This window comes from Xenopus tropicalis, chromosome 2, assembly GCF_000004195.4.
Source record: "Xenopus tropicalis strain Nigerian chromosome 2, UCB_Xtro_10.0, whole genome shotgun sequence".
NCBI classification, from domain to species: domain Eukaryota; kingdom Metazoa; phylum Chordata; class Amphibia; order Anura; family Pipidae; genus Xenopus; species Xenopus tropicalis.
In genome coordinates this window covers 116,582,641-116,604,400 of record NC_030678.2, presented here as the reverse complement: position 1 = coordinate 116,604,400, position 21,760 = coordinate 116,582,641, and positions in this window count along the sequence as shown.

Sequence of the window (21,760 nt, the reverse complement as noted above, 5' to 3'; positions counted from 1 at the left end):
GCATTTTACATGATACAGGTATGGGATTCGTTATCCAGAAACCCGTTATCCAGAAAGCTCCGAATTACGGAAAGCCCATCTCCCATAGACTTCATTTTAATCAAATGGTTCCAAATTTTTTGTTTTTTCTCTGTAGTAATAAAACAGTACCTTGTAATTGATGCCAACTAAGATATAATTAATCCTTTTTGGATGCAAAACCATCCTATTGAGTATAATTAATGTTTTATTGATTTTTTAGTAGACAAAATATGGAGATCCAAATTAAGGAAAGACCCCTTATCCTGAATAGCCTCGGTCCCGAGCATTCTGGATAATGGGTCTTATACCTGTACTACCAAAGGGCAATTCCACTCAAGATATCTGACTTGCATCTATTCATTTTTAAAGTGCATCAATACATTTTTTGTTATTAATAAATAGTCAATTTGGCAATTTATTAAGCCAGACAGTGTACATTTCACAGATATGTTGTCACTGAAGTCGCTCTAAATACTTTGCCACCTCCAGTATTTAATATTTTCTTTTTTCCTTTTTCCACATCTACCTACAAAATAATATGTTACCCAATCTATAGCTAATGGGCCCCATCCCTACATAGACCCCCAACTTATACTACTAAGTAGCATATTTATTAGAGGGTTTTAGATTTGCATGGTCACCTACAAGTTTAAAAACAAAAGCAAAAATCGGATTGGTTGCTACGGGCAACATCACCCTAACATCACCACCCTCAAACCACTGCTAAACATAAGCTATCTAACACATTTCCCTTAAGAACAAAGAAAAGAGAATATAAAGGAATACTAGCTGGGTCATAATTAGAACCTACTGGGACTGTAGAGAATTGAACATATTTCTACATTAGACTGGATGGAACATATTGTAAAAGCTTTAAATATTGCAAGAAATTAAGGAAAGCATCAGTTAATCTGGTAAAATAAGGAAAGTTGATTATGCAAGTCTAGCTACAAAAATAGTTAAAAACACATCACTTTACAGAAATCAAGATATTTTTGGAATACATTAAAAATGCCGGACATAAAGAGGCTTATCCAAGATTACAAGACACTGAGGCCTCTAAGGATCCAGTGAGAAAAGCCAAGCATTCCCCATATGGGTCGGTATTTAAATTGCCTCCCAAATTAAAATTTTTGCATTGAGAATACATTTGTGGAAAACTCTCACAATCAAGTGTTCCTTTACTTGATGCTTTTCACTGTGCTTCCTTTCTGAATCAACAGTGGGTTATTCACAATAGATTGAAACTGATGGATTGATTTCTCTGTTCAGATTTTTTTTTTTATAATGTAATTATGTTGATGCCATAAGTACTGCTGAATGGATTGTGTCTGTTTGCAACAATAGGAATTGTGTCACTTCTGGATAAATGTAGTTGTCTGTGCAAGGCCCTGTCAAGTATGAAAAAACAATTGAGAAACAAAGTTAGAAATAAAGACCATTAATGTTGACACCAATATATTGCACTTAAAGCTTCATCCAAGTCACCCAAGGGGTTCTATATACTGAATATACAGCACCGAAAATACAGCACTATGTAACAAATACAGTTGATTCATTCAGGTCAGTAGGCAGTAAATAATGTATATATTTTTCATCAGCTAATACATATGGGGATTTAACCTATAGTAACATAGTACGTTAGGTTGAAAAAAGACATATGTCCATCAAGTTCAACCTTAATGCCTATATGTAACCTGCCTAACTTCTAGTTGATCCAGTGGAAGGCAAAACACCCTCACTAATTTGCCTTAGAGGAGGCAAAAATTCCTTCCTGACTCCAAGATGGCAATCGGACCAGTCCCTGGGGCAACTTGTACTAAGAGCTATCTCCCATAACCCTGTATTCCCTCACTTGCTAAGAATCCATCCAGCCCCTTCTTAAAGCTATATAATGTATCAGCCAGCACGACTGATTCGGGGAGGGAATTCCACAACCTCACAGCTCTCACAGTAAAAAATCCTTTCCGAATATTTAAACGGAATCTCCCTTCTTCTAAACAGAGTGGGTGCCCTCGTGTCCGTTGGAAGGACATACTGGTAAATAAAGCATTAGAGAGGTTATTATATGATCCCCTTCTATATTTAAACATAGTTATCATGTCACCTCTTAAGCGCCTCTTCTCCAGTGTAAACAGACCCAACTTGGCCAGTCTTTCTTCATAACTGAGACTTTCCATACCCTTTACCAGCTTAGTTGCCTTTTCTGGACCCTCATGGGAGAACATGGGTTAAATCATTTTTGACATAAAAAACATTTGATTTATCTACCCTGCCTATTAAATGCTTAATCTCATAATCCCACTACATCTGTTTAAACACTCTCTCTGTAAAGAACGGCCAACTTTTATGAAATAATAACAACTGCATGACCCCCTCTTGTGATATATCTGTAAAATAACGTACAAGTTTAGGATCTCTTTATTCTGAAACCCCTTATTAAGAAAGTTCCAAATTACAGGAAGGCCATCTCCCATAGACTGAATTTTAGGCAAATAATTTTTTTCTGGATAATAGATGCCATACCTGTATATTAAAGTACTACAAAAGGCTGGGCGGTGCCAATTTGTTAGGCACCTCCCAGAGAAACACACCAGCCTATGGTGAGTGCCATGCCAGAGTCTTCTTGCCTGTCCCAAAGATCCCTTGCAGCTGCCCTTGGGTGTACACATGCACAGTAAACCTGGAACTTAGATGCAAAATGCCACAAATTTGCTCTGCTGCACTAATGCACAGCCCAGGGCCCCAGCAAAATGTCCAAGGAAACAAGATGGCAGTGCACCGCTCACTAGATTCATACCCTGGTTTCAATTGAGTGCCAGCCTGAGTCTGAGATGAGTGACAACAATCACAAAAAGTTCATAACAAACTGACAACTCCCCACAAGTGATTAAGCTAATTCTGCGTGAATCCATATTGGTGGCAAAACAATCCTATTGGGTTAATTTAATGTTAAAATGATTTTAAGCAGGTTCAAGGAAAGAAAATGTAAATTACAGACAGATTAATTATCCATAACAATCCCAGGTCCCAAACATTAAGCATTCTGGATAATGTATCCTATACCTGTAAAATGGATAGATAGGACAGATGGTAGAGAGATAGATAGAAAGATACTGTAGATAGATAGATAGATAGATAAATGATTGATAGATAGATGATAGATATATAGATAGATAGATAGATAGATAGATAGATAGATAGATAGATAGATAGATGATAGATAGATAGATAGATAGATGGATAGATAGATAGATAGATAGATAGATAGATAGATGATAGATAGATAGATAGATAGATAGATAAATATATTTCCATTTATCTTTCTACCTGTCTATGTCTGTGTGTGTATATAATTGTGAAATAAAAGAGCATTAATGTCTCCCTGAATCCAATTCAGCATCATAAGGGCTGGTAAAGTACACATTTAATGGGAATCAAATTATAACTACACTAAAATGATATGATTATTGACAATCTTTAAAAGGTTTTCATATGGTGGAAAAGGTGGCCTTGGACTATTGGATGCTTAATAAGAGTTAGAAAGCCAAGTATGGTACCATTCTTTTATATTAAACACTTATGTAAATCATTAGTTGGGGTAGCAAATGTATTTATCTAAAGGATCTCAAATGTTACAGTCACCTGGATACCATTGTGTTACTATGGATAAATGCAAGAATGCTCACAATGACACATCTTATACCCATTTCTCTCTGCTATGTAATTCTGAAAGCCATGATTGACACATCACTAATTACAAAGGCAATTACAATTTATAATACATGGAATCACTAAAGAAGAAAGTTCTGGAACCCATTAATAGTGTTAAGTCATTTTGCCGAAGCTTTTCAATTTAAAGTGCATTATTGATAAGTAAATGAAAGCAAAAAAAGTAAAATAAATATCAGTATAAACCTTTTGCCATATTTTACATATTGCGGATAAATACATCTAAAAAAGTAACAAAAAATAAACAATGATCTTTTTATATTTATCTTTATTTTGCAACATAGTTTGGCAGCAAAGCATGCAGTTTCATTAGTCTCCAGACACTTAGGGGCAGATTTATTAAAATGTGAGATTAGTGCTTGCCACAGAAAAAATCACCCACTCTTTATTCATTCCTATGGTGAACTCTCAACCGTTCATAAATACACTTCTAAAAATCCCATAGGAATGAATAGAAAGAATTGAATTTGTCTGTGGTAAAATCTAATTTCACATTTTGATAAATCTGCCCTACAGATAGCCTGTAAATTATGGGATAAAACAGGTAGGATCACACATACACAAAACATGAGTATCAGACCTTTATAAGGATCCTTGTTCATGATTTAGCAAATCCCAAACAGCTAGCTAACGATAATGACGCTATTCAGCAATACTTTAATTGGAGGCATTTCTTCAGGCAGAAATGCAACTAGGGATTCTCCTTTATTCTGCCCACACTAAGGGGCAGATTTATCAAAATGTGAGTTTAGAGCTTAAAACATAAAAACTCACCCATGTTCTATTCATTCCTATGGGACTTTTAGGAGCATATTTATCAAATGGTGAACTCTCACTTTCACCCATTTAAAAATCCCATAGGAATGAATAGAACGTGGGCGAGTTTTTATGTTTTAAGCTCTAAACTCACATTTTGATAAATCTGCCCCTACTGCACGGTTTTAATTAAATACAACTTATTTTATAATTTCCTATTTATTGACAGCTCTATGGGCAGATTTATCAAAATGTGAGTTTACAGATTAATACATAAAAACTACCCATGTTCTGTTCATTCCTAGGATTTTATCAGTGGTTGAAAGTTAGAACTTACTGTTTAATAAATTAGCTTCTAAAAATCTCTCCCCCCCCCCCCCCCCCCCAAGGTCCATTTATCAACATTGTCATTTTTGTGGTTTTAGAGGATTTTGGAACAACAACAAAAAACATTTTCTCTAAAACTACAAATGCCAAGTAATTTATTAAAACAGCCTTTTAAAAAAAGCACGAATAAAAAAAAAGACTCGTAAAAAACACGAAAACCACACATTTTTCGCATTGTCACACAAATGAAAGCATCAAAACCTCCCAAAGACCACAAAGATAGATCTTCCAGTTGTAAAAAGGACACCTAACATTGACTTCTACATGACAACAGCTTTAAGATGGAAAATCTTTCTTCCATATTTTTGGCAGTTTTGACCATAATACATGGTGAAAAATTGTGGGGTTTTTTCCACAAAATATCATAATTTCGAGCAAATGATATGCATCAGGATTAAAAAAAAACAAACATTGGTTAATGCCCCCTAAGGGGCTGATTTATCATTGCTCTGTATATTTTACAGATTGTTAAATATTACATAACATTGAAATATTACTGAAGCTTTTCAGTCTAACCATTTATTTTCTTCACTGCAGTGATTTGTTGCTTATTCAGAAAATAAAAACAGAATAACATTTGACTGCCCATAGCAGTTGAACATATTCTGCCTAGTTATCACACATTTCAGCTTTGGTAAATGTGTCAATTTGTTAAATACTTTCCTGACAGTCAGTAAAATATCAGTAAATATCTTGTCAGGATCATTTTGAAAAACTGCAAAATAAATAGAAGTGCCCTCTATAATAAATCAGCCCTCACAGCTGTAATCAGGCAACTTATCAAATCCCTATCTTTTTGCCAACAAGTGAATGGTTTTCTTGTCTAACTCATGTTGTTGTGTGTGCTCTCCCGCAAGGATACATCCATATCTACGTGTAATGTAAGGGGCAGATTTATCGACATTTTGGTTTTTAAGGTTTTAGAGGTTTTTTAAACCACAACTAAATTTATTTCCACTAAAACCACAAATGTCTAATAATTTTTTATAAGATCCAAATTGAAAAAGCAAAGGTGTAATAAAATGAAAAGAACACAAAAAACATTTTTTTTTTAGTTTTTACATTCTCCTACGAATCTTCTTTGACTAAAAAAAAAAAAAAAACTAAAACTACAAATGAAATAAGAATTGTTATAATTTGCCTAGGACAGTTCCCATTGACTTCTTCATGGCAGCAATAGCTTTTAGATGGTGATGTTTTGTATTAGTGTTTTTTGTGGATTTGACGCAAAATAAATAGCAAAAGATTCACCATTTTTTTACATGAAAAAAATGAGTTTTAACGCAAAACCAAACCATGAAAAAAAATAGGAACGGAAACGTAAATGCCCCCCTAACAGTTATTTAGCACAAGCACACCATATTAAAACCCATGGTTGAGACCTAAAAGGTTTTGGTAAACATGATTTAAATACAAGTGAGTTAAATACAAGAACATATTGGTGATATCTTTCAGAGGCTACCTAACTGAATTAATGAATATATATGTTTGGGATTTCTCAGGTTTTGACAGTATAGCAAGATGGCTGAGTATGGAATGATTAATAGGTATAAATACCAAAATCACTTCTGTTAACTGGTACAAAAAATAAAAGAAGTAATTTAATAATCATAGAGCAGAGTATTAGGCAGCACTCTTTTCTTGCTGGGGGGGGTGCTTGGGCACCTCTTGACTCACCAGCTAACCCTCCCTTGCATCTCATTCAGACGTGAGGTAGTGCCGGTGGACACAGGGTGCAAAGGAGTCCTGTATTTGGTAAGGGCAAGTTTGCATTGCACCCACAAGTGCTGGGCTCTGCACCAAGCAAGACGCTGGATGCAATTTCTTGTTGCAAGAAGTGACCCCTGCAGATTTTAGTATGACAGGTCTTGAAAACATAATTTACCCTTGCATCCTGATGGTGAGGAACTTCTGGTTATATTATTCTGTAGAGATTTAGTTCCAAAACCTGTCCTCACACCTCACAAACAATGAATGCGCACTATTAGAATTCCCCTTTTCTAGGCATGGCAAAAAGACACCATAGGTAATTTTAGGTGCAGAATTTCCTTGTGGGGCTCATTTTTTTCTTATATAACTATGCTCTTGCCTTTTCCCCTCTGTAAAGTATCTAAAAGATTGGAAGGAAATAGTGATGAGCGAATCTGTCACACCATAAAATTGCTTCACCATAAAATGGGCGAAACGGCAAGAAAATTTTTGAAACGGCACATTTTTCCGCAGTGAAATTTCACAGAAGTTTCACAAAACTATACGCCAATGCTGAAATTCAGAAATTCACTGCGAATCCATGCCTGGCGAAAAAATTCGCTCATCACTAGAAGGAAACACAAATCACTGTTTTATCATCACATTATAAAAGGCTACCTATGTTACTGCACTTGTGTCAACAAGGTGTTAAGAGCTTTACAGTTTGCAATAAACAAGAGTGAAAACTGTGCTAAAAGCTTTTTCTGTAAAGTTCTCAAAAATGCTTGGATTTCATAGCATGCCAATATTTCTAGTGTCTTACAGAATGACAGTTGTGTTGTATAGTATTGTTCTAGACTGGATAATCTCATGTCACTCACTAGCTGATTTATACAGGTATTGGACCCTTTATCCAGAATGCTTGGGACCTGGCATTTTACACATACGGGGTCTTTGTGTAATTTGGATCTCCATACCTTACAGTGTTAAATAAACCCAATAGGATTGTTTTGCCACCAATAAGAATTAATTATATCTTAGAAAGACAGAGAAAAAGGAAATCATTTTTAAAAATGTGAATTATTTGATTAAAATTGCCCTTCTGTAATTGTAAGCTTTCTGGATAATGTGTTTTTGGATAACAGTTCCCATACTTGTATATTGGTGAAGTGCTATTGATTAACATGTGCAGTATACAACACTAAAAATATCAGTGCACATTATTTTTCCTATCAGCAAGCACAAATGACATTTCATTTGATTAAAAATGATCCTCATATTTTATTCCAGATTTATCCATTATAACAGAGTTTTCCTGTACTAACCCATGAGTTCACATCAAACTGAATGTGGGTCTTTATTCTTTATTTAATTTCTTATCAAGAAAACCACTATGGCATTAGTTGCACAATATAGTTAAGCATACTGCAAACACTGGTACTTTACAAAGCTTTTTCTCATTGAATTCTGGATATAATATAAGTCGGTGTGGGTTTGTATATGTGTGTGTGCTTGTGTGAATATATTTTTTCTAATGTATAAAAAAATGATTGCTGTTTGTTGCACAGTAAATAGTGATGAAATTGTCGGTTATGGGTCAATGATTACTATTTACTTGACTGCCAGAGCCAAACCAATGTCTAGTAATTGTTCGATATAAGGACATTTTGTCAAAAGGAAACCCCAGGCAACTTTTGTTCAGCAACAATACGAAACTTGAACCACAAACAGAAATGTGTAGTTTGTCAATAACATTTCCATCATCCATGTCGTTTATTAACTTTTCCATAAAGAAGCTATGGAAAAAAAACTGTGTAAATTGTTTATTTTTGTACTTTTTATTACTATTATTATTACCAAGTATTTATAAAGTGCCAACATATTCCACAGTGCTGTGCAATAAATGGGTTTATACACAGAACATATATGATTACATACAAAAAAACAGTAGCTGATCCAAGAGGACCCTGCCCTAAAGGGCTTACATTATAAGAATATTTTTCAACCCCAGTGTATGATACAGCTTTTTTAAATAAAGATATCTCTTTCAAAATAAACTATTGTAATTATAAACTAATTGTAAAGTATTTCATTACCATAATTAATAATATAAGTAAACTCAAAGCTCTTTTCCGCACAGTAACAATTTGTGAAATTAACTTTTACTAAACCCTTAAGGGCAGATTTATCTAAATGTGCAATTAGAGCTCACCACAGAAAAATACACCCACTTTCTATTTATTCCTATGGGATTTTTAGAACCATTTTATCAAATATTGAACTCTAACTTTCACCCATTGATAAATATGCTTCTAAAAATCCCATAGGAAAGAATAGAAAGTGGGTAAATTTTTCTAAGGAGAGCTTTAAATTCATGTTTTGAGAAATATGTTCCTGAGCTTTCCATTAACTTGAATTGTGTTAATTTTAACAAACTGTTCTTTGAGGCTTAGGGGCTGATTTATCAACAGTTTATTTTTTTTAACGATTTGTGCTACTAATCCCGTCTTTTTTTCCTATTTTATATTTATTATGCTCCAAAACCGTGAAAAAAATAAATGTTAAAATACTCCACATAAAAGCTTGCAAGGTCATGCAGTAGTCAATGGTAGCTGTCCTATGCATTTTGTTCAGTCATTGCAGGTCAAGGTATCCAATTAACGTGATGTAAAGTTCACAATTCAAGGTATTTTCTTTTTTTATGCATTTTTGCATGTGTTTTTTTTAACCAGATTTTTTTCAAAATTGTGAGGTTAGTCAAGGTTGAATACGAATTTTGATAAATCTGCCACTGATTGATCCAGGCAGTGTTAGAGCTCAGTACTGCCAGTTAGCTCTAAAACCTCATAGCACAGAATTGTGCTCAATACAGTTGAATACATTCTAATGAAACAAAACACTGATCAAAGCAGTAACCCTCATATGTAATAAAAGTTTGCCCAGGAGCAGTACCCATAGCAGCCAATAAGATTTTTGCCAGTAAATTCTTCCTACTGATTGGTTGATTTGGGTTACTGCTCCTGGGCAAAAGTCTTTTATTACATGTTTTAATGTATTAATTTATTAAACACTTTGCTGGCTGTCAGAAAAGTATGGAAGTTAGTAATAATACAATACTACTAGTAATAATATAGTACTTCTGGAACTGTCTCTGGATTTCCCAGATCTTTTGTATTTTGCAAAATTGCCTATATTGGGGTTATATAGTAAAGGACACTAAAAAGACACTGCTTTTTAGCACAAGCAATCTTTAAGGGAACCCCAAGTGAGTTTCCTAACTCACACTGGGGATCATTTATCAACATTGGGCAAATTTGCCCATGGGCAGTTACCCAAAGCAACCAACCAGTGTTTGGCTTTTTTCAACCAGCTGCAGGTAGAACAATGAGTGCAACAATTTGATTGGTTGCCATGGGTTACTACCCATGGGCAAATTAGCCCAATGTTGATAAATGACCCCCACTGGGTTTTAAGCTGAAAAAGCTTGGCTATTTTCGTAATTTAAACCAAACAAATTTTTGTAACAAAGAAAAATATCATCACCTAAAAGCTGCCAAAAAACATGAGCAAAGCATCAGAAAAGCGCAAGCAATCTTAAATAGGCCCCTAAGAAATAGTGTAATATATGGTCTCTAAGAAATAATGTAACAAATGGTCTAGGAACCCAATGCTACCAACCAGCAGGTAGCATTTACTGATCAGCTGTTTGAAAACAAACTTTTGATTGGTTGCTATGGATTACTAGACAGACATCTAACTCAAAACTTTGTTATTTTTCTTGTATGTTACCTAGATGAAGTAACCCATAGCAACTAATCAGCAGGTAGTGTTTACTGGTTACCTTTTTAAAAAGAAACATCTTATTGGTTGCTATAGATTTCTGCACCTTGGCAATCTTAGTGCATTTTATTACATATGGGGGTTTCATGTTAACCTTACATTGCTGGTGTATCTGCTGACCTTACTTTGTTGGTGTAATAAATATGTCTTTGAATGCTTTTGTATTTCATACACTAGCATCTCACACATTAAAATGGAAGTAGCCTTTTATGCTTTCACAGGAAGGTGCGGTTATGTTACAGCCTTCAGAAAATGGAAGGATGTCCTAACATACCCAATACCACAGTTTTATACGTTTAACCTTACCTGTTATTGGTGCCAACATAACATGCTTCTAAAGTCAAAGAAAGCTGCATAAAAACTAAAGTTCCTTAAACAGCTTCGATTCTCTAAAGGGAAAACTGTTAATTCAATTCCAAATCTCCCCATAGACTTGAGATTTCATTAGATAAACCATGAGATACATTTTTCTTATATAACTAAATCTGGCCCAGTGTTCCATAAGCTCTTATTTGTTCCCCAAGAGAACTGACAGGACTTTCTCTGATATGTTCAAAAATGTCTGTTAGATTAAGGGCCTTAATCTTCCTCTTTGCTCCTGCTAGACTGACTCAGCATGGTGGAAATTACTGCTCAATGGGCTTCCTTTGATAACATCAGCATAAATGAAATGCATACATCTTTATGCACAGAAGAACACTGATTTGCTAACGTGTTGTTAAGGGCAACAGACACATTAAGCAAGCAACATATAATGTTGTATACCTTTAAATGGAAACATATACAATCAATCTATGGGCCACAAGTGTTTTTTCTTTGAATTATACTTTCCAAAACAAAACTATACTTTCCAAAACAAAAAAGCCAACACATAGGAAAGTATACATGTTAATAACTACATAGTAATGCATAGATAAATTGGTCTAGAGATTGTTAAGTCAATGTACTGACGTACTAAGATTTCCAGGAGACTTCCTATAACATCCCCAACAATGTGCATTAGGTGTAGAGTATACAGAGGCTCTAGTCTACACAGGTAGGCAGGATACGGAAACTGACATGAGGAATGGGTAATTACATGAATGCCATTGTCAATCGGTTATTACCATCACATAATCTTAGATTTATGGATTAACTATTTAAAAAATAGCTAATACTATAGGCAGTTCGATAACAAAAATGTTCAGCTACTGGGTATACTAGAAAAGGTACAGTCAGTTTTCTGCTTCCATAATTTTGATAGAAATGGGCCTATCCAGTCATGCAATTCTAGTTACAGTCTCATCCAAAAAAGTTGCATTAGTTTGAAATAGCAAATTAAGTTAGCTTACAGAAAATTACAGAGGAAAGAATTCATTAAACATCTATAGTGCTTGAATTGGGACAAAAAAAAAGGAAAAGTGGAGGGATACTATATGTACCAAAAACAAACACTTCCACAATTATAAGCCACATCCATAATAATAAACCTCACCCACTGTAAAGCAAAGCCATTTTGCTATTTTGTTCTGGGCAGGTTGATGCCAAATATGCAATATGTGACCCCTAGGGACCCTAAATGAAAACTTTGCAAATTACTTTTCTTGGCTTGCGATTTAGCTTCTGAAAAAGCCGCCCCTGCTTATGTATTGTATTCTGTAAAACATCACAACCCCAGCTTACTTTATATTTCCTCACTTTATTTAATATTTATCATCCTCTCACCATTCCTCAGTCTGCTATCACTCTCTAACTTCATTTTATCCTTTTATTTGCCATATTGTTTTCTTCACTCCTTGTTCTTTATGACCCTCTTTGATGCCTCCATGGAATGCCTGTATGGAAAAAGTATCCACGGAATTGACATTGACTTCAATGTGTTCCACAAAGTTTTTGCAACATTTTGGGCGAAACAGGACAGATTTTCTCATCACTATTAATCACAGGTAGGTAGAATGATAGTTATATAAGGAAATATCCCTGACTGCTTAAATGCTTCACAAAATGTTTGCTCTGGGCAAGCATTAACCATAAAATGTGAAGTAATGTTGGGGTAAAACATAAATTGAAACAACATTGATTGCACTTCAGAATTTCCTTGGTGGAAATAATGTCATTGATTTATCATCCTTGAAAATCATAACCTATAGTAGATTTTATCAATATACCCTTTGCCTCCAGTGGCTACCCTGAGCTTATATTGAGAATTTCCAACAGATCTGATAAGTACGAGGGCTTAAAATAACTACAGTGCTTAAAAGATGCATGATCTGCTTTAAGAAAGCATTGATAGAAAATGCCACATGCTAAGATACCTGGAATAAAAGAATAGAATAATCCTTTCCCATACATATAATAAAGGTAGGCAGAAATTTTGGTATTACTGTAAATTAACTAGTCATACTGATTATCTTAGGAAAAGCCCATCAATGTTCTAAATAGACTGATGGTCCTGCATATTTTTTGTTGTTTGTCTGTAATAAAGGAATAACATACCCCTTTGGTAAACATGAGCAAAATGGAAGGAAGCGCTACAGCAAAAAATGGCTTTATTTTTTTTTGGTTTTGTGGAAGAAGTAATAATAATGAATTATAACAACAGGCAAAAGGTATATCCACCACTATCCCTATTCATTGAGCATATGTTGAAAATGGTTGTATACTGTTCCTTAAAAGTGGTAGATAGTGGTGAGTAAATCTGTACCAAAATTGGAAAACCACTGGAAAATTAGTGACATTTATCTTTTCTCAGAGACTTTTTTGCTGAAACTTTTGGCCATTTTTTCATGACGACTTTGTCCGTGGCAACTTTTTTTTGCACAGAATATTGGATTCTATGGATGTTTTTCCACTGCAATTTTTTTATTGCACAAAATATTTTGGGGTGTACGGGAAATTTTTCTTGTTGAAATCTTGCTGCAGTTTCACGTAAATATTCACCAACGGAGAAATGCAGAACTTTGCTAAAAATCCATACCTGGTGAAAAATGTTGTCACTAAATCCTTTAGGATTATGAAAAATGGCCTTTGCTCATATTTGTACACATCTGTATATTACTTTATTTAGAATCAAACAACTGAATCAGCTTGAAGCCTAAAAGTTGGGAAGGCTAGAGTCATGGCCGATTGTTTGATCTCCTGGATACTTCTGGAATTACAGCAGGGCAGTGGTTAGAAGATTATTTTGAAACTTCTGTAGTAATCTCATAAAGTCTAAAGGGTCCAGCTTAAATTTAAGGTAGGCACATTCTCTCAATGGTGTCAATAAATCTAATGCTCATTCATCTTTCTGTTTTTTATCATTAAAAATTTGAAGTGATTTTTACCCTTTGTGAGAGAAATGCTGGATTAGAGGTGGAAGGTGTTTATATTTCTCCCAGATTTCTCTCTTATATATACTAAACTCCAGGGAAAGTATGTCAGCAGTGAAAGAGTGTTCTTTCACTGCATTAGGCTTCAGGGGAAACCCCTTTAAACATGGTGTCTGCAGAGTTACTCACTCTCTCCTTTCCTGGGGAACTGCCTGCATGCAGTATGGAGAGAGCCGGACACAGTGAGTAACCAAACTACTTTTGTTTTTGTAGAGTTGGATGCTAGATCCTCTCTATTGCATAGAGAGGGAGCTGCTGTATGTTAGTTAGAGCCGGACAGGCTAGGATTTATTTTTATGTTTTGTTTTCCAAAATACTCCTGTGTGCCGGTTATTTGTGAATAAAGCTGATTGAGGTCAGCTTAAAACTAAATGCTGGGTGTGAACTGTTGTTTTCTGAGACCAATCTGATCCCTGCAATCTACCTAAACCCCCAGAGACTGCACTGTTTGGACGAGTTGCCTTACATATGGTGGAGGATGCTTTGGCAATAAAAAAAAAAAAAATTTTTTTTTTTTTTGGTTTGGTTTTTTTTTTTTTTTGGAGATTTAAAGGGCCAGAAACCCAATTTCAACTTTGCATTGTAAAGTGTTTTACTGCAGGGCATAATGGACGACGTTATCAAGGCCTTGATACAGGCTACGGCTGCTCAGCAAGAGGCCACCAGAGTCCAGCAGCAACAGCTGATCGCATCCCGAGAGGAACAGCGACAAGACCGAGAGCTCCTCAAAGAGGTAGTGCAGCAGCTAGCTGCAAGGAGTGTCGCAGCACCTCCTACAGAAACCGCTAAACCAACTGCTATACGGGCTAGCTACTATCTGCAAAAGCTGACAACAAGTGATGATGTTGAAGCGTACCTTTCCACATTTGAGAGGATAGCAGAGCGAGAGGACTGGCCTAAAGAGCAGTGGGCAGGCCTGGTGGCGCCCTTTCTCTCTGGCGAACCACAAAAAGCCTATTTTGATCTGGATCACATTGCCGCTAAAGATTATGACAAACTAAAAGCTGAGATTTTGGCCCGGCTGGGGGTCACCCTCTCGGTCCGTGCCCAGCGTGTTCATCAGTGGATGTTTATGGCAGAAAAGCCTCCACGCTCTCAGATGCATGACCTAATTCATCTAACTAAAAAGTGGCTGCAGCCGGAGACCCTAACAGGGCCACAGATCGTGGAGCGGATAGTGATGGACCGGTTCCTTAGGTCTCTGCCTTCACCTTTGCGCAAATGGGTAAGCCATGCAGACCCAACCACTGCAGACCAGCTTGTGGAAATGGTAGAGCGGTACATTTCTGCTGAGGAGCTACTCAGTTTTCAACAAGTGGAGCGCACCTTGGCTCCCAAGGGAAAACTTCCTGCATGGAAAAAGGAACCTGCGACTGATAAGAGCATGCTCCAACGTGGACAATCTACAGGCGCTAGACCCAGAGACTACCAAAATGTGTCAGGAGGGACCCCTCCTCGCAGAGGACCAAATAAAGAATTGGTGCGGTGTTTCCGGTGCCATATGCTGGGACACTTTGCTGCAGACTGCAGCCTAACGGATGAACCTATGCAGTGTGATACTGCCTTAACAAAGAGACGTACGTCGATGTATGCTCAGATTGTGTGTACTGCCCTTCCAAAGACAGGGAATGATAAATACCTGTGTGATGTTATTGTGGAAGGAAAGCCAGTAAATGCATTATTAGATTCTGGTAGCCAGGTTACCCTGATGAAATCTGTGTTGGTTGAAACCCCTCAATATGGGCCTGATATGGTAGGGGTTACATGTATACATGGGGATACTCGCGAGTATTCTATGGCTGAAGTGGAAATCAAAACTGCCTACGGGACATTAAGGTACCCTGTAGGGTTGGTTCCCACTTAACCACATGATGTAATTTTGGGGAGAAACTTTCCACATTTCTGGAAATTGTGGGAAACTGACAAGGTTATGGACCAGTCCTACTTAAAGGGAAGCCACCCTGATTCCGGTAGTAAAGTGTCTGAGGTTGTACCGGAAGGTGGGGCTACTATAGATTTTTCCCTTTTCTGTATTAGCAGGGGAATCTGATGAGGTAGACATGGAACCCCAGGTTGAACAGACTATACCAGGTGGGGAAGTCCATGTAGACCCAGTTGAGGAAGACAATGACATGCCTGACTTGGAGATTAGGAGGGATAATTTTGCTTCAGAGCAGTTAAAGGATCCCACACTGTCTAGAGCAAGGGCCAATGTAAAAATGATAGATGGGAAACCTGTAGATTCTGACTCTAGACCCTCTTGTCCCTACTTAGCCCTCCAAAATGACCTGCTATATCAGGTAGTAGAAAAGGGAAATGACCGGGTGGAGCAGCTGGTTGTCCCAAAACCATACCGGCGTATGGTACTTGACCTCGCACATAAACATGTGATGGGCGGACATTTAGGGGTAGAGAAGACAAAGGAGCGAATTTTGCAACGGTTTTTCTGGCCAGGGCTACATGGTGAAGTTGAGCAATACTGTAGTTCCTGTCCAGACTGCCAGTATTCGGCTCCTAGGCCGCATTTTCGTAGCCCTTTGGTCCCTCTCCCTGTGATAGAGACACCATTTGAGAGGATAGCTATGGATTTGGTGGGCCCAATAGTAAAATCTGCCCGGGGACACCAACATATATTGGTAATTATGGATTATGCTACCCGATACCCCGAGGCCATTCCTCTACGTAATACCTCCTCTAAATCCATTGCTAGAGAGTTGGTACATGTCTTTAGCAGGGTAGGAATCCCAAAGGAAATACTCACTGACCAAGGCACCCCGTTTATGTCCCGGGTCATGAAGGAGCTGTGCAGGTTGTTTAAAGTGGTCCAACTTCGCACTTCTGTATACCACCCCCAGACTGATGGGTTAGTGGAAAGGTTTAATAAAACGCTCAAAAGTATGCTTAAGAAGGTGGTAGACAAGGATGGGAAAAATTGGGATTACTTGTTACCCTATTTAATGTTTGCCATAAGGGAGGTCCCTCAATCATCTACGGGGTACTCACCATTTGAGTTGCTATATGGTAGGCACCCAAGGGGCTTGTTGGACATAGCAAAGGAGACTTGGGAGGGACAACCCACCCCCTTTAAAAGTGTCATTGAGCATATAGACCAAATGCAGGACAGAATAACCGCGGTGATGCCCATAGTAAGAGAGCACATGGAGCAGGCACAAGAAGCCCAACAGAGGGTGTATAATAGAGGTGCCAGAGTACGCAATTTTTCCCCTGGGGATCGTGTACTAGTGCTAATACCCACCGTAGAAAGCAAATTTTTGGCAAAGTGGCAAGGACCCTTTGAGATTCTTGAAAAGGTTGGTGAAGTAAATTATAAGGTTCGCCAACCAGGTAAAAGGAAACCTGAGCAGGTTTACCATGTCAATCTTATAAAACCCTGGAAAGAAAGGATGTCATTGTTCACCAAGCCTACTTTATCTCTAAGGGCAGAACCCCTAGTGCCCGAGGTTAAGGTGGCAGACTCCTTGTCAGACACTCAGAGGAAAGAAGTACAGACCTTTGTAATCAAGAATAGGGATGTTTTTTCTGAGACACCTGGACGAACCGCTTTGGTGAAGCATGACATCATAACTGAACCTGGGGTAAGGGTTAACGTAAAACCTTATAGGGTGCCTGAAGCTAGACGAGAAGCCATATCTCAGGAAGTTAAAAAGATGTTGGAGTTGGGAGTCATTGAGGAGTCACATAGCGATTGGTCCAGTCCCATTGTCTTAATACCAAAACCGGATGGGAGCTGGCGCTTCTGCAATAACTTTAGAAAGTTAAATACTGTCTCCAAGTTTGATGCCTACCCTATGCCTCGTGTGGACGAGTTAATTGAGAGATTAGGGACGGCTAGATACCTGACAACCTTAGATTTGACCAAGGGCTATTGGCAGATTCCCCTGACGGACCGAGCCAAAGAGAAAACTGCTTTTAGCACTCCCGAAGGTCTGTTCCAGTATTTAGTGTTGCCATTTGGGTTACATGGAGCCCCAGCAACCTTCCAACGTACCATGGACCAAATCTTAAGGCCCCATAGGCAGTACGCAGCAGCGTACCTTGATGACATAGTTATCCATAGCTCGGATTGGCAATCCCATCTACCCAGGGTACAGGCCGTGCTTGATTCCATACGAATGGCCGGTTTGACAGCTAACCCAAAAAAATGTAGCATAGGCCTGGAAGAAGCCAAGTATTTGGGGTACAACATTGTTAGAGGGCTAGTTAAGCCTCAGCTTAACAAGGTGCAGGCAATTCAAGACTGGCCTAGACCAGTCACAAAAAAACAGGTTAGAGCTTTTTTGGGGATCACTGGTTACTACGGAAGGTTCATAGCTAACTTTGCCACTATAGCTGTCCCTCTGACTGACCTTACAAAAGGGACCAAGTCCATAATGATCAAGTGGAACTCTGAGGCAGAACAGGCCTTTCAGACCCTAAAAAAAGCCTTATGCAGCCAACCAGTACTGATAACCCCAGACTTCACAAAGAAATTTATTGTGCAGACTGACGCATCCGATGTGGGAGTCGGAGCAGTACTGTCCCAAATCAGAGAGGGTGCAGAGCATCCTATAGTTTTCCTGAGTAAAAAGCTGAACATCCATGAGAGAAACTATGCTACAGTAGAGAAGGAATGCTTAGCAGTGAAATGGGCGCTGGAGGAGCTTAGATACTATCTGTTAGGCCGCCAGTTTACATTAGTTACTGACCATGCTCCCCTTAAATGGATGTGTGAAAATCGTGAAAAGAATAGAAGGGTGACAAGATGGTTCCTGGCCCTTCAGAACTACAAGTTCACAGTGGAGCATAGACCGGGGTCCCAGCTGGGGAATGCAGATGCCTTATCCCGGGTACACTGTCTTGAGGCTAGTTGTGTTCCGACCCCTACGTCGAAACAGAGGGGGAGGGTGTGTGAGAGAAATGCTGGATTAGAGGTGGAAGGTGTTTATATTTCTCCCAGATTTCTCTCTTATATATACTAAGCTCCAGGGAAAGTATGTCAGCAGTGAAAGAGTGTTCTTTCACTGCATTAGGCTTCAGGGGAAACCCCTTTAAACATGGTGTCTGTAGAGTTACTCACTCTCTCCTTTCCTGGGGAACTGCCTGCATGCAGTATGGAGAGAGCCGGACACAGTGAGTAACCAAACTACTTTTGTTTTTGTAGAGTTGGATGCTAGATCCTCTCTATTGCATAGAGAGGGAGCTGCTGTATGTTAGTTAGAGCCGGAAAAGCTAGGATTTATTTTTATGTTTTGTTTTCCAAAATACTCCTGTGTGCCGGTTATTTGTGAATAAAGCTGATTGAGGTCAGCTTAAAACTAAATGCTGGGTGTGAACTGTTGTTTTCTGAGACCAATCTGATCCCTGCAATCTACCTAAACCCCCAGAGACTGCACTGTTTGGACGAGTTGCCTTACACCTTTATACACAATATATACATCAATACATACTTTTAGTCATCTTTGAACTTTCATCTGGTCTCTTGTAGATTTTATAACTGAACTAAGCTGGCCATACACAAGCCAACACTGATTGCTGACTGTTGGCCATGTTGTCAGTTTATCTGATCTAGTACAAAACTAAAACAATGGACTCACCAATTAATACCTGATTATTCCAGCCAGACATTTATAGGAAAGGCTGGAAATGGTGTTGGGTAATGACTGAATTCAGCCATAGATGCAGTCCGATACCAAAAGGACTATATAGTTACATAGGGTTGAAAAAAGACCAGAGTCCATCAAGTTCAACTCATCCAAGTAAACCCAGCACACACAACCTATACTTACCAATCTATACACTCGCATACATAAACTATATATACAAACAATAATACTTACTGTAGATATTAGTATCACAATAGCCTTGGATATTCTGCTTGTTCAAGAACTCATCCAGGCCCCACTTAAAGGCAGAATCTTAACAGAATCTGCCATTACAACATCACTAGGATGGGCATTCCCCAACCTCATTGCCCTCACCGTGAAAAACCACCTACGCTGCTTCAAATGGAAACTCCGTTCCTCTAATCTAAAGGGGTGACCTCTGGTGCGTTGATCGTTTTTATGGGAAAAAAAACCATCCCCCATCTGCCTATAATCCCCTCTAATGTGCCACCCGTTGAAAGAGAGGTTAGAAATGCGAATAAATATTCACATTGCAAATAACTTTGCTTTTGCACTAATGTAATATATACTGTTTGTGAACCCTTTGCCCCTCATGGTAGAATAGAGCTTGTGAGTTTTTTACCTTGTGCCAGTGTGCAGTATATGTAATAAAACTTCTTAATGAAAAAGTTATTATTGTCAAGCTAACAATTATCCTATCTTTAAGCACATCTTAAACATATCCATTGTGCAGTTAAAATATTCAATGCAATAACAATCAAATAAAATGCACATTTTTATTTATTATTTATTTGTGCACAGTTTTTTTTTTTTTGTTAACAAATTTTATTACTTACCTCCTTATTTTTTAAGTTTAGAGACTTTGTTGTGTTGCTGACAACTGTTACAAATAACAAACAATCCAATTCCTATTTCTGTAGTTACTTCAAGGGGAAATGAAATGTTTAGAGCAGTCCCAAGAGTCACTGTTAATACTAAGTAGATGGTTATAGTCTATTCAATTTTTCTCTATAGCTTTTAGTTACATAGCAACATATACAGTTCATGAAAAGCAACGCACATTTTAATATAGCTAATGTCAATCATATAAGGATCCTGTTTTACTCCAGCAATGCAAAATACGTCTCTCCTATTAATACTATATCAATAACTATTTACCTCAGTCCAGTGTTAAAAAGGGACTGGCTGTGTTTTTCTTTGACTTTACTTCTGCATACAATATTATTTTCCCCGGTAAATGTATAATGTGCACACTACTATATATAGCTGACTATATATAGTAGTCTAACACTATAAAGTTAATTTTGGAGTTTTATTTAATGTTTCTTTATAACAAAAATAAAGAGTTGGACAAACACTGTTTTAAGCATTATCCCTCACAGTCCAAATACCATAGCTCAAGCCTAGTGATCAAGTTATCGACTTGGCCATTGAGAAGCATTCCTTTGCTATTAGATATGTGCTTGAATAATTTAGTTTCTCTTGGAATCCATCCATTGTGTTAGTTTATATTGTAACTACTTGATCTCCTTAATTTAATTATTTGTAGTTACTAGATTTCAGCACAACAATTTAAAATCTTGTGTAACACTTTGTGTAACTGGAAGACAACCAGTTCTGAGATGATTCTTTCTCTGTGAATGATAAATCCATAATTCAATGCTAGTTTTATTGTGTATTCCTAGGAAACAAAGCTAACCCTAGCTGTCTGCTTTAGAGTTTCTTGATATTCTATGTAACTAGACTTAAATTGCAGCAATCAAATCATTATTTTTATTCCCCAACTTATAGTAAATTGTTAAAAATTATTGATGATTGGTTTCTAGACACTGCACTGGTCCAATTTAGCATCCACAGTAATAAAAAGAATCATAATGACTGTTAGGGGCTGATTTACTAATCCACGAACGTCCGAAAAGCGTCCGAATGCATTTTTTCGTAATGATCGGTATTTTGCAATTTTTTTCGTCGCCGTCGTGACTTTTTCGTAAATTGTCGCGACTTTTTCATAGCCGTTACGACTTGCGCGAATTGTCGCGACTTTTTCATAGCCGTCGCGAAAAAATCAGAAGGGTTTGCCCGCCGTTTACTAGCGCTCAATACGAAAAAGTTGCAACAATTAGTTTCCAATCCGATTTTTTCCCATTCGGAATTCGGATTCGTGGATTAGTAAATCAGCCCCTTAGTCTGTTATGGCTAGTGACTCATTGTGGTGGTTCAGACCCAGATAAACAAATTATGAATAGCTGCAAAAACATTTTTTTAATTCTATTTTGAAATAATTCAAACAATAGTGACAAATGACCATCATTACCCTAAAATATTGATTTCACTTGGAAAACAAGAGAAAAACACACTTTC